Below are 14,649 nucleotides of genomic sequence, written 5' to 3' on the forward strand. Positions count from 1 at the left end.
TGTAGCACTCTTTGACCCCAAGATGGTTTACTAGAGAAAGAGGAGAGGTCATTTTCTTAAATTGGAGCCCAATCAAGATATTAGATTCCTTATAGTAAATATCAGTTCCTTTATGATTATTGATGTTATACCTCAACAGAAACCTGTGAAGACAGATTAGCCCCTGTGAGCTTTCCAAATGCACAGTGGAGAAGAATTTATATTATAAAACTGTAGCTGGAACTTAGCTTAGCCACTTCTGTTCAGTGTAACAGAAACAAGTTGGGCTAGAATTCAGGAGAGCTACGTAACATTGAATAAGTCATGTAAACTCTCGAGTTTCCATTTCCTTTCAGCAAACTGGGGCTAATACTGCCCTGGTCTCTACCTCACTGCATTCAATAAAATAACACGTGGGAGAATGCTGAAGCCAATATAAGAATAGAAGTTGATGGGGTGTCTGGATGGCTCAGTCAGTTAAGTGTAGGACTCTTAATTTTGGCTCAGGTCATGAGTGGGTCTCCATGCTGGGCGTGGAACCTGCTTAAGATCCTCTCTTGCCCTCTCCCTCTGCCCCTTCTCCCCAGATCTTCTTTTTTTTTTTTTTTAAGAGCTACCCATTTATGGGGCACCTGGGTGGCTCAGTTGGTTAAGCGTCTGCCTTCGGCTCAGGTCATGATCCCAGAGTCCTGGGATCAAGTCCTGCACTGGGCTCCCTGCTCAGTGGGGAGTCTGCCTCTCCTACTCCCCCTGCTTGTGCTCTCCCTCTCTCTCAAATAAATAAGTACAACCTTTAAAAAAAGAAACATTTAAAAAAAGATCTACCCATTTATTTCAGAGAGAGAGAGAGAACACATATGTGTGCAGGCAGGGGGAGGGGCACGGGGAGAGAAACAGACTCTCCACAGAGTGCTGAGCCTCATGGGGGCTCGATGTCATGACCCTGAGATCATGACTTGGGTCTAAATCAAGCATCAGACACTTAACCAACTGAGCCATCCAGGCACCTCTCTCCCTTTCTAAAACAAAAACAAAAAGAAGTTGAGGACATGGACTCTGTAGTCAACCAACATCTGACTATGGCTTTCATGATTACTTTTGGGTCATCTTGATCCTATTACTTGCCTTCTGAACTTCAGCTTCCAAAAACAGGATACTATACCTACTTTCATGACTAATTTGAGAATGAGATGGGATCCTGCCTTCCAGAGTGTAAGCACAATGCCTGGTGCATAGTGAGCTCTCAATAAATCAAAGCTGTTACTTGGAAAGTGCTGCTTGAATGTGGTAATTCCTCAAGGAAGCTTTAGCTCCTCTCTGAGATCACGTAAGCATTTTCTTCCATAGCTGCTTGCCTTTCTCTCCTGAGCCCTCTGTTCTTGTTATGGCCCATTGGCCTTGACTCTGAGAGATTAATAGGGGCCTTGGTACTGGAATCAAGGCTGCAGAAAAGCGTTGAGAACATGAGATCCAGCCTGTGGTTTAATTGGAAGCCAATGCTCAGGAGCCCCAGACACCTACACAGGCCACAGCGTGAAGACCACATGAACTCCTGATCGCTCTGCAGCCCAGAACAAACCAAGAGATCAAAGAGCAGCAAATAGGACTGGATGGAAGTAGAGAAATTTCCTTCAACCTACTTTAAGATGAAGTATGTGGGTTTGGGGGAGTTAAGGAGTCAGCAGATATATTCCCTTGTCTTGGCTTTTCACTAGCTGCCGTGTCACCTTGCTTTCTACCTACTGTCCTCAAGATTAGGAAGTAGAAATTTTTTGTCTGAGTCAGTCTTCCCAGGACAAATATGGAGGCCAGTTGGTATTGGGCTGGGCTGGAACAGGATCATTCTATCTTGCTGTGGGGTAAGGGACAACTCTGGCCTTAAGCCATGGGTAACAAGGTCATAGTCAAAATAATTCTCCTGTGAAAGATGTTGGATGGCCCTTGTAACATGATGATAGATCAGAGGGCTGGGAGACCCCTCTGGAGGTGTGTAATCTACAGACACCAAAAACAGTAATAATTATTATCCAATGTTAAATTTTCATTTTCTGCTTTGTAATTCCCTTCCTTAATCTGTTAAATACCACAACCTAGTTGTCATTGTGTTTTGAAGGGCTAAAAGAAAGGCCTGTGGTCATGCTTGGAATGAACGAAACAAAGAGAGAAACACATTACAAGATGACACGATTGACTCATGTTGCTCTGAAGAGGTTGTGTGGGGCAAAGAGGGATTTGAGGGGTACCATAAAGTCTCCAAAACTGATTTCAGCATGTCCCAGAAATTACCTAGGGAGAAGATCATGGTCTTTTGAGAATTGACTCAGGATATTGTTGGTTTTAAACAGAAAGGTGACCCTGAAGAATGGAGAACTATGGTTCACCTGAGTTATGTAATCATAATAGTGACCTCAGTAACTGCCAATTCTTGGCTATTCAATGCTATGTCAAAGACATCAATGCTAATATGGTATGAACTCAATTTTATAGGTGAGGATCAGAGTGCCATGCCATTTATCTGAGGTCCTGTCATAGGTATGTGGTAATCTGGGATTCAGACCCAGGTCTGTATGTCACCAGAGACTGGGCTTTTCACCACACAGCCAGTATTTTATAGGATATCACACCCAGAGTTTTATATCCAGCCCCAACTTTGCCACGGTTTCCTGCTTACAGTACAGCCAGATTCCCTGCTTTAAAACTTCCAGTAGAACTTGAAGAAGGGGTGGCATTTATGAACTATGGATTCCTGCCTCGTGTGACTGTAGAGAGGCCCAGAGCAGACAGAGTGTAAAGTGACTGGGCATGAAAGAGCATGGCTGCTCACTGTGAGGAGGGAATGGACTACAAATGGGGAAGAGAAGCCAGCATAGTTGGTAGGGATGCTCTACCCAAACCAGTCAGTTCCTCTTCCCCATATCAAGATTAGAAATGATACTTTAGAATTCATCTTCTACTGTCACCCAATAGAATTTTCTCTTAAGAATGGAATTATTTTCTATTTGCACTAGCCTCATGTGGCTATTGGGCACCTGGAATGTGACTAGGGAACTGAGGAATTAAATTTTAATTTAATTTCAATTAGTTTTAATTTAAATTAGCAACATGTGGCCAATAACATATTAGACTGTACAGGTATAGAGCATCTATCTCTCTGCTGTCTGGTTTTGTGAAAATTGTGAGGCAAGGAACTAGAGCCCTATTTCCATGTTTAGATTGACAAGAATTAGTACACCTTTGGGGTGCCTGGGTGGCACAGTTGGTTAAGCGTCTGACTCTTGATTTCAGCTCAGGTTGTGATCTTAGGGTCATTAGATCGAGCCCTGCATCGAGGCCCAAGTCAGGCTCCACACTCAGTGGAGAGTCTGCTTAAGTTTCTCTATCTCCCTCTCTCCCTCTGCCCCCTCCCCTGCTCTCCCTCCACCCCAAACAAAAAAAATAAATCTTTAAAAAAAATTATTAGTACACTTTTTAGGAGAAGCTGTGAAGTCAGACTGCCTGGGCTTGAATCCCAACTATTCCATTTACTATCTGTGTAATCTTTCTGTGCCTCAGTTTCATTATCTGTGAAATAGAGATTAAAAACAGTAACCACTTCATAGGGTTGTTGTAAGGATTAAATGAATGAGGATTTTAAAAGTACTTTACACAGGAGCCAGAATATAGTAAAATAATAAGGATATAGAAATGAACAAGATATATTTCCTACCCTCAAGAAGTTTTTTTTACCACTGCTGTGCCTTCAGGCCCCCTATCCAATGAGTCTAAATAATACACACAGACCAGCAGTATGAATCTAAATATTATGTTTAGATCAGCAATATTTGCTCTATGTGTGTGTGTGTGTGTGTGTGTGTGTGTGTGTGTGTGTAACACCCAACACAGCACTTGGCATATGGTAGACACTAAATAATAGCAGTTTTTCTCTTATTGAATGACATCATGTGATATGTAGAGCTAGAAATGGACCATACTTCTGCTGTAATCTTGGCCTTCTGCACTGAACTCTCTGGCAAGACAGGCAAGTGGTTCCATGATAGGCTTTGCTTTTTGCTTCTCTTCTCTTGGCCATATTTCAGGGGCTACATGGGATTTGGGAATGTGAGTGCTCTGGATTTGGGGAAACACCTATGAGTCCATCAGGGGACTCATAATCATCATTTGTTTTGTCTAATCAAGTCGCATGTCATAGGGTTGTTTTTTTCTTTCTAACCTCCACTGATTTTCTTCTGAGACCAAACATTTGTTTCCCTTGGAGAACCACACCTCTCCATCATAATTCATGTCCTTCAGTGAGTGATTCTGACTCTAAGAGTGGGCATGTGATTTTGGATCACCTGATCAGAGCACTGCATGCCCTTGGCCATGGCAATCGAGCATACATGACATTTGACCCAAATCAATGTAATGAAGTTCAAGTCAAAACTTTTGGGAAACTCTTGTGAAAAAAAGAATGTATTTCTTTCCAAAGGATATATACAGTAAGGACATTGTCTGGAATTGCCAGGGGACATTACACAGAGAAAGCCTAACCTGGAGTAAAGTCAACACAAAGCAAAGCAGAACTGAAAGAAAAAGGGACTGAGTCTTGATAACTTAACTTCTCTTGAGCTCTGGACCAACTGTGCCTAAAGCTCTATTGCTGGATTAGGTTGGTGAGCCCATACATTCCCTTCCTTGCTTAAACTGATTTGAATTGAGGTTCTGTTTCTTGTAACCAATGTTCCCTTTGCCATTTCCTCAGTGCTAAGAGTGTTGTTCCCAGCAACTCTGTAGGAGTAGAGACCAGATGACCTGTATCACCCCCCCCCCCCACTTTTCATGGTAACAGCCTCTGAAGACCTAATGGCAAAAGTCACTCACATGCTCATGGCAGCAATTTTAATGATGTCTTGTGTGCGGCTGACCCTAAGAAGGGATTCTAAAAAGGGCCTTGTTTATGTAATTTAAAGTCTTAAAATAACTGCAGATTGAGTCTGAGAATCCCGCTGGGGCTCCTGACTGGCTAACCTGGGATGGAGAGGTCAGAGATTCTCAGTGAATGAAAAATAGGCTGACAGCAAAATAGGCTAAGAACAAAATCATCTCTTATCCTCGGCAGAGCATAAGAGTGGGTCAGGACTCCAAGTGGCAAATTAGTGACTTTGCATTTATTTAACAACTTCTCAAAAATACCGTTAGCAGCACAGGAGGAGACCTGACCCATTTCTGGGTCTGGAATCAATAGACTAATAAAAGTCATCCTTAAAAATAGCTTTCCCTTCTTAAAATACACTTCCCATTGAGCAGCATCCAGAAGAAAATTTTTGTCTGGGCCCTGACTCATTTTTCCATGGTCAAAACAGAGTAAGACAGAAGCCTTAATATACTGGGAGGTGATTTGCCTGGATACTGTGCACAGAGGTTTCCGTTCTTTTTTTTTTTTTTTAAGATTTTATTTATTTATTTGACAGAGAGAGACACAGCGAGAGCAAGAACACAAGCAGGGGGAGTGGGAGAGGGAGATGCAGGCTCCCCGCTGAGCAGGGAGCCTGATGCAGGGCTCAATCCCAGGACCCTGGGATCATGACCTGAGCCGAAGGCAGACGCTTAACAACTGAGACACCCAGGCACCCCAGGGTTTCTCTTCTTGAGTGGAGATTCCAGTCCAGGTTTCCTAGTTCTCTTTGTTGAGGCAGCTTCTCCTCCCTCAGGTTGGGAAGGGGTCAAGGCCATAGAGGCTCAGACTCATTTTGCCAAGAGGGATGCATCTGGTGTTCACATCCTGTTTCCATCAAACTGAAACCTGGAACTCAGAGACTAAGAAGTAAGGTCTGGAGTGCTAAGAATGACTTGGAACAGAACAATGACGTCTTCTGGGAGAGGCTGCTTAGATTATCCTGGGGCTAAGTGGAGAGGAGAGAGAGAGGAAACCAATCTTCAGAAGAAGGCAAACTCTTCAAGACTGGTTATGATTTGCAGACAATGTAATTTTCTTGGGCTTGGGTATTTCCTCATTCTAACTCCCTCCAAATGACACTGTCATTAAGACCCCATTCTGGTTGTTTTTCCCCTAAGGATTCTCTTTCCTACATGTATAGAAGAAAATATCTTTCTTTCATGTTCAATTCAGTATTTCCTGTACAAATAATAATTTGAGAACTATAGCCTATCTCCTCTATCCATATGTCATAGGAATGAAAGTTCAGTAAGGGGTGTTTCTCAAAGAGAAGACATAGAGTATTTGCACCAATTTATCCTAGGGCAACTGACAAAAATGCATTTTCCAAAAACCTAACACAGACCTAATACATCAAAAACTAGGGGGATGGGGCCCAGAAATTTCCATCTTTAAGATTGTTTCCAGGCATCCTTTATGCACACTAAAATTTGAAAACCATAGCCCAAAGTAGATGTTTTGAGTTGCCATAAGCAGACACAAAGTAGGAACTTTTTTTTCCTTAAAGATTTATTTATTTATTAGATAGAATGAGAGAGAGAGAGAGAGAGGGAGAGAGAGAATGAGCAGGGGGAGGGGCAGTGGGAGAGAGAGAAAAAGAGAGAATCTTAAACAGACTCCCTGCTCGGAATGGAGCTTGCTGCAGGGCTCCATCTCAGGACCCTGAGATTATGGCCCGAACTAAAGTCAAGAGTTGGATGCTTAATCAATTGAGCCACCCAGATGCCCCCGAGTAGGGCCTTCTAAACCCTTCTGATGTCCAGGAGAAGCCCCACATGAAGGTGCAGTATTCAAATTGGGGGGGAGGGTAAGAAAGGATAGAAGTCACGTAATTCTGCATTTTTCTTCCCACCTCATTATTAGAGTAATAGGTCCTGTTCTCCCCTAGTTCATAGGGAGAGACTTACCTAAGCAATTCTAGAAGCTCCAACTTTCCTCTCCATATTCAACTCAAAGTCACTTTCATGAAATTTGTGGTTAATACCGTTTGTAGACTTTAAAGGTTTGGCTGTCCCTCATGCCACCCATGATAGCGTGCTGCGAGAAATATTTTTTTTACAGACCATAACCTGCATTTTTGGTAATGGGGATGGTGGTTATTTTACAGCCATGTATTTTGAGCTCTGAGGCTAATTAATGCCCATGGGAGGGACAAAGGAAAAAAACTAGAGTTTGAAAAGTTTGGGGAATAGATACTAGAAATTAGTAATGGGATATGGAGTACCAAATTATTAACAGATGTGAATTGAACCAAAGGGACTTTCTAAGGAGCAGGCAGGGTAAGGCAAGAGTTGTCCATTATGGTATTTGAATGGTGTCTCATGGAAGTAGTAGAAAAGTGGCAAAATGACTGACCCCACAAGATCAAATATTTTTTTCAGAAGCCCTCCCTTAAAGTGAGGAGATTGGAAAAAAAAAATCAAAAGGAGAGTCCTGACCTATGCTCTTGTTGATAGTTGCTGTATTTATCAGGAGTATGGGAGAAAAAGCTACATAATGATTACGATGAGATCTAGTAGATACATTTCTTGACCCTTACTTCTTAGTCCTTAGAATGATCCTATGAAGAAAATACCATAACAAAGGAAACTTGTGACTTGAGGCATTAATTGACTTGGCCAAGACACATGGATTTACTAGCTGTTGTGGCCAAGATCTGAATCCAGGTTACTATGCTAGTGATAGCCTTTATAATGAGTAGAATCCAAACCATAAGCAAGAAGCAATCCTAGAAGCTCATCTACCCTATAGTGTACTGAGGTGTCTCACAGCACAAATTCAAATCAAGACCATGAGGCAATTGTTGGCCAAAAAATGAGAGGAAACACATTAAACCCTTAGTGTCTGCACATATTAAGCAAACATCCCATGAATGAACATTGTGTTCAACATCATTATCATCAACAACATTTCTATTGTGATCATTACTATTATTCCCCCAAATAGGGCAAATTTTAAGGTTAATTAATCTTAGAATTCTCTAAAGCTAACAGTGAATGTCTGAATTAAAAATAGAATAACAAGGCAGGTTGTGAGTAGCTTCAACTGCTCTAGGAAATTTCTGCATGGATTATCTCAGTATTAGCTAGAGAGTGACAGAGTAGGGATTTGAACCCAGGCCTGATTCCAGTATCTGAGCAGACCTTTCCATATACACTTCTGCTCTTTGGCCTTGAGCCTCTCCTCATATAATTCTCCCTGCCCAGAAATCCCCCTGTGTTCCCCTTCTCCTTTTAGAAAGGTATCACCTTAAATCCTTTCTGGCACTATCATAGAGACATATTTCAAAATAGAGATTCTCTCCAGATCACCCTCTTTAGTATATTTTCCATCTTTCCGACATATTGGACTATGGCCTATTGTCAATTCCACTTTTCTAATTCGTCATCTAGTTTTTACAGCCCAACCCTAAGTGGTCCTCCTAACTGATCCCATAACACTCAAGGCCAATAGATCTATTCTTGAACCTTCCAGAGAACATTATCATTTTTCTTCTATTGCCTATGTTCCCAGATAGACTGTGAGTCCCTTGGAAACAAAACACTTGGCTCAAGATCTAACACAGAAGCTGGTACGTAATAGGGCCTCAATGTGTCTTTAATAAATCAATGAAAAAATAATTGAACTCTAAAGTCAAGAGTTACTTAACAAGTGTTATTAGAAGTCCCAGCCATAAATGATAAGGATTACCAGACCCTCGGCTCACAATATCTAACTTAAATGACAAGTGATGCTGGTCCCAGTGGTTAAAAACCCATCCACATTTTAATGAACAGAATAGAAATGCCTTTGAGGTTCTGGAACACACTTTTAGGGTGCATCCATCAGAACTCTTGGCTTATTATAAGGTTTCACATGTAAATCTTGTCACATAGCATCCCCAGGCTTGAAAATTGGCTCATGCTGAAAGGAATCTCTGGGGTAAGAGAAAATCCTGAATCCCTGATAGGTTCCAACAGGGACAGAAGGATTGCAGTCTCATTTCCTGCCAACTTTTAAATTATGAATATTTTGGTATGATGATAAGTAAACGAGACAAACCTACCAGGGAATCAAATAATCTAGGAAAATCAAAACATGGATTATTGTTTTCCTTCCCTTTTTCTCTCAAGTTGATTTGTTCGGCCTTTGCAAAAGAAAATAAGGTCAGGTGGCAAAAAAATTACTTTGGGAAGTTTAATTCTACAAAATCATAGAAAAAGGAAATTTGTTCTCCCTTACTTGGTCACACTATCCAAATGCATAACTCTGCTCTGGTTTCCGTGGAATTATGGACAAATTAGTTGATTAGTTTAAGACTAATCTAGTTAAGTTACTAAGACTAATTAGTTAAAAAATCACCCTGCTTGACCATCCACCCCCCAAATACCTTTCCAGAGTAGGTAAACTCTTCAGAAACCACCTCTTTGAAATATTCATTAAAATATAGATTGTTTTTTTAAAAAATCCTAATTCAGAACAATAATGAAGGTGAGAACAGACTTCCTTTTATGTTTCTGGAGTGAAATAAAAAAGCTTAGATTTTATGGCATCTTTTTGTAGTAATCTAAAACACGGTTTTGTTATGTTAATGAAACACACATTACTATTTGAGGACTCACTATATTTTCCTTTCATACAAAAGCACTTTCAGAATCCACACAGTTTAGGTTAAGGCAAAGACCACCTTCCCCATCACCATTTTATAAGCAAATCTTCCAACATCTAGCATATGTTAGTTGAATTAATGAGAGCAATAAACAAAGAAACCAAGATTAGCAGGGAAAGCACTCAATGGAAAACTTCATCTTACTCTAAAATCTTCTCTCTTTTTTTGTCATTTGAATGTTATTGCTAAATCTAAGAATGCTTTCTTGTATACTTCCCTTTATGTTCCACAGACTTTATGTTCACAGACTTTCTGACTCACCCCTTTTCATGATCAAACACAAATTTCACAAAAGATTTAATTGCATCTAGACTTTAATAAATATTCTATTTGGGATCTGCAAATAAGACTATAGGAAGGTGGGGGAATCTTTTTGTTATGCAAATACAAGCTAGTGGAAGCTCTTTCTGAAAGCTATTTAGCTGAGCCCTCAAAAAGCAATGTTTGAATGGCCTTTTCTTTCTTTTTTCTTACAGGAATGTCAACCTCATTACAAGTCTGGTTATAACATCCTTATTTTGTGGCCACTTGGCAAATAAGTTCTTCTTGAGATGAATTTGACAAAATATATAATGAGAATTTCATGTATTTGTATAAGCTATCTCAAATGAAGTACTTTATTCAGGATGGAAGGTAAAGTTCTTGATAACAAAGTGGAATTTTTATAGAAATTTCTCCAGTAGGACCTGTCCTCTCTCAGAAGTCAAATGCTAGACATATCTCTGCTTTTGGTCTGCCCAGTCAGTGGGACACAAATTCATGTATAATGTTGTTCATTGTTTTCATTTCATGAATATGTGCCAGATATTGTAGTAAGCATTTTAGATGCATGAACTTGATTCACCTTCATAAACATCCTCTGCCTTATTGGTACTTTTTCATTGCCAATTTAAAGGTTGAAGAACTGAGGATCAAAGAAGTCACTGCCATTTTTCCAGGCCACGTAGCTGGTAGAACCGGAATATGAATCCAAGTTTAAATGCAAAATTTGGTGTTTTAGATTCTTGGTTTGAGTATATTCTTTCTTTCTAGAAACAACTCAGTTAATAAAATAGGAGGTACCTAGACATGTTTTACCCAGTGAATCATGTCTATAAGAACTAAAAAAACAGTAACAATAAACAAACCATGGCAATAACAAAAGTAATTATGAGGCAAAAAAAAAAAACCACCCCACAAATATTTGACACTGGGACTGTATTAGTAACTATGGAACATAAGTTTGATATGGAGATATTAGAAGTTTGCCTTTATCACCTAGATGCCAGTTAACCTGGGCAAACTTGGGTTAAAAAAAAACCTTACAAGGCTATGGTTTTTCTCATTTTTTTAACTAGTTGCTCCTTTGAGAGATTAATTTTAAAGTCATATATTTTATATCATGAATATGGGCATGATTTGAACATTCATCAGTTTTCATCACCCAACTAGTAATATGTCAGCAAGGAACTGAAGATTCTGTTGTCCTCAATAGCCCTGAATACATGATAAGCCCCATGACGAAGTTACTCCATGAAGTCATTCCTACTGGCTGTCAAGTCACTAGAGGTTATGCACATGTATGGGTGGGAAAACAAATGATTACTCAGTTTTATGTGATTGCTCAACCTATTGCCTGAAGGCATCATCACACATGTGTTGTTTTCCTTTCCCACACATTTTCTGAAGTAATCAAATGGGTTATGGCCAATGCAGGGTAAATGTGCTGTTTTAACATTTTAATGGCTGACAGCACAAAAAAGTACTGGTGACTCATAGGAGTCTCATTTTGTTGTGCAGTATAAATAATAATGCAAAGAAAGATAAGGCTTTATGATTTGTTCTAACTTTTTGCAGTTTCTCCACTGCAAGTTGACTTTGAGTGAAGAATATTCTTTAAACATTTATTTCATTTCTTATGATGATTTGATTGAAATGCATATTGATTTTCATTAATTTGGGGGAAGTCTGTATAAGGTAATTTTATGGCATGAAGTAATAATACCCTGCAAGGAAATGAAGAAGAGTATCTCTATGGCAGTTGATGTGCCTGTTCAAATACACTCCACTTTGAAGTCCTTTAAAGTCCTCTCTTTAAAGTCCTAGCCAACTCTTCAAGATTTGCTACTTTGCCTCATCTTTCACTTAACTCTCCTTCTTATGCTGGTATACCTTCTAAAAATGTAAAAGTAGACCAAAATATCAGAATGGGTAGAGCAGGGGTGGGGGTGGGGTATTAAATCTACACTGGAAGAACACAACACCCAGTCCCTCCAAGACCTGTGTTGTCCCTCTGGTGTTGACTGTCATAGCCTACCATAGCTTTCCAGTGCTAAGTTGCCTTTCTCTTGAGGGGCAAGAGGTTTTTCACTGGCCTTAGTAGGCCATGTCCCTTTCCCTCCTTCCCAAAAAACAAAACAAAACAAAACAAAACAACAACAACAACAAAAAACGGGGCCTAGCTTTGTTATTTGGAATAAAATTTTGTAATAGCATTGCCATCTCCACTGGCATTTATCAGAAGCTTACTGTGGGCTAGACTTTGTTCTAAGCACACACATGCATTAGCTCATTATCTCCTTCAAAGACATTGCCAAGAAGACTGCCAGAATTCCAAATAAATATACCTGATAGACTCTTAAAAAACAAGTACAGAGATTCATCTAGATTCTCGGTTGCAGAATAATCTGGGAGCTGAGAGCTTGAGCCACTTGGTGAAAGGTGGTAGCTTGGGTTATGATCTTGTAGGGAGAAAGGCAAGCTTCTGGCTCTCTGTCAGCGTGTTTTCCTACTTCTTATCTCCTCTTCAAGAAGAGAGCATATTAATCAGATTTATTAGATGACATATGCCAGTTGAAGCATGTTTCTGAGTGGACAGGTCACTGTGCATTGAAGAGCTACAACACCCATGTATATCTCTTCTATTTTCTTTTTCCATGTGACGGGGGTGAGTGGATTCAAGGCCAGCAATCTTGGGGCATGCCTATCTCTTGTTTCAGGCATGCCTAGTGGTACCAATTGTTATTTCAGCTTCCTATATCTTGAAACTTGCTAGAAAGTGATAAAACATCAAAATATGAATTCCGGGTTATGAAGGTGGAGATGCTGTTTAGAGATAAAGCCTAAAATGTATGTTTCACTTGAGCATTATCAGAGTTCTGGGCAGGGGGAGTATTAAGCCCTGGCCCAGTAATCATCACAGTGACATTGTGATGTTCATCTGCATTTGTTATTTGCGTATCTCTCCCAAGAGCCACACAAGATGGAGAACAATGAAAGAAAAGGATTTGGACCCTCATAAGTATGTGGTTGGAGTATATCAAATCCTGTCACAAAGGAACCTTAGGATCTTACAAGAGTTCATTCCTCCTCATGGAATATCATTAGGTACAACTTGTAAGTGAAAAATAACAGAATGTCAACATCTCCCTAAATATTCTTTTAGAAACACACCAGGCAGGAAGTCCCTATTGATGAAAGAAACAAGAGAAGAGTATGGTGCTCTTACAGACAGTGGGCTGGAATATTGGACACTCCTACAGAAGCAGAGTCAGTGTCACCCTAAGAAGAAGGGAAAGAAGAAAAAGGGCAATTTTATGAGAAAAGCCCTGGCCTTAATGTATGAACTTCCCTTTACAGTTTGCTATTTTCAATTATTTAAAACTGAAAACAAACTTGTTAATATAAAAACACCCTGATTTCAGTCATTCCTACTTACAATCCTCAGAAAACCTCCCAATCTAAAGCCAGTGTAGTTTGTGAAAACAATTAAATATAACCCAGATAATAAACCCAGAAAAATATTTTCGAGAAGGTAAAGACATAATGGTAGCAGCATTTACCAAGGTAAGCCAAATTGGAGAATTTGACAAATCAGGCAAATTATCTACCTAATATCTTACATAGCAATAGATATGTGGGTCCTTTTGTTCTCTTTCATTTGCTGGCATATCGCCATGTCCATGTCAATGAAAAAGATTCAATTCTCCACTTAGTCCATGTAAACACCAACATAAACTGCTTTTCAATGTAAACCACATCTAGCTCCCACTTCTATTAAAAGAAACTGTATATGTAAGAAATGTGATTACCCTGGTGAATAGTTGTTTTCAGAATTCAAGTCAAATATTTATTGTAAAATATGTTGTTCTATTTTTCTTTTTTATCTTACCTAATAAGGTGGTTTTCCAAAACCAATTCCTGTAGTATTATTTATCATTCTAAAACATGTTTTATTGCCTGGAGTGAAAGAAGATGTTTTTGTGTGGCTTGATTTTATTATTTTCAGACTTATGATTGCACTTTAATTCCATCCTAACCCACTTCATTTCACTTTAGTAAGAATTATCATATGATAAAGAGTAATGATGAAGAGTACGTTTCTCAAAGAAAATAAACCATTTTCTAAGTCCCTGAAAATACTATCCAAAACAAGACAGGGATCAATGAAATAAATAGGCAAATATTCTATTATGTAAGGATGTATTCCTGGATTATTTGGTGTCTTTAATGTTGTTTTTCCATTTGATTATTTGTGCCCAAGTTCTGGTCATCTCGTTTGTTAAAAGTCCTTCTCCTATCAGTTGAAAAAAAAATTTAAACCTAAAATCTATTGAAAAATACTTAAAAAATTTTTAACCCCAGTATAGTTACCATACACTGTTGTATTAGTTTCAGGCCTACAATGTAGTGATTTAACAATTCTATACATTCTTAGTGTTTATAATGGTAAGTGTACTCTTCATCCCCATCACCTATTTCATCCATCCCCCCACCAGCCTCCCCTCTGGCAACCATCTGTTTGTTCTCTTTAGTTAAGTGTTTTTTGTCTTTTTGGTTTGTCTCTTTCTTTCTTTTCTTTCTTTTTCTTTCTGTCTTTCTTTCTGTCTTTCTTTCTGTCTTTCTTTCTTTCTTTCTTTCTTTCTTTCTTTCTTTCTTTCTTCTTTCTTTCCTTGTTTTGTTTCTTAAATTCCACATATGAGTAAAATCCAGTAGTATTTGTCTTTCTCTGACTGATTTATTTCACTTAGCATTATATTTTCTGGCTCTGTCCATGTCATTGCAAATATCAAGATTGCATTCTTTCTTATGGCTAAATAATATTCCA

This window comes from Eumetopias jubatus, unplaced genomic scaffold (assembly GCF_037043125.1).
Source record: "Eumetopias jubatus isolate StellerSeaLion01/CBP00866 unplaced genomic scaffold, mEumJub1_p1.0 scaffold_1, whole genome shotgun sequence".
Taxonomy (NCBI): Eukaryota; Metazoa; Chordata; class Mammalia; order Carnivora; family Otariidae; genus Eumetopias; species Eumetopias jubatus.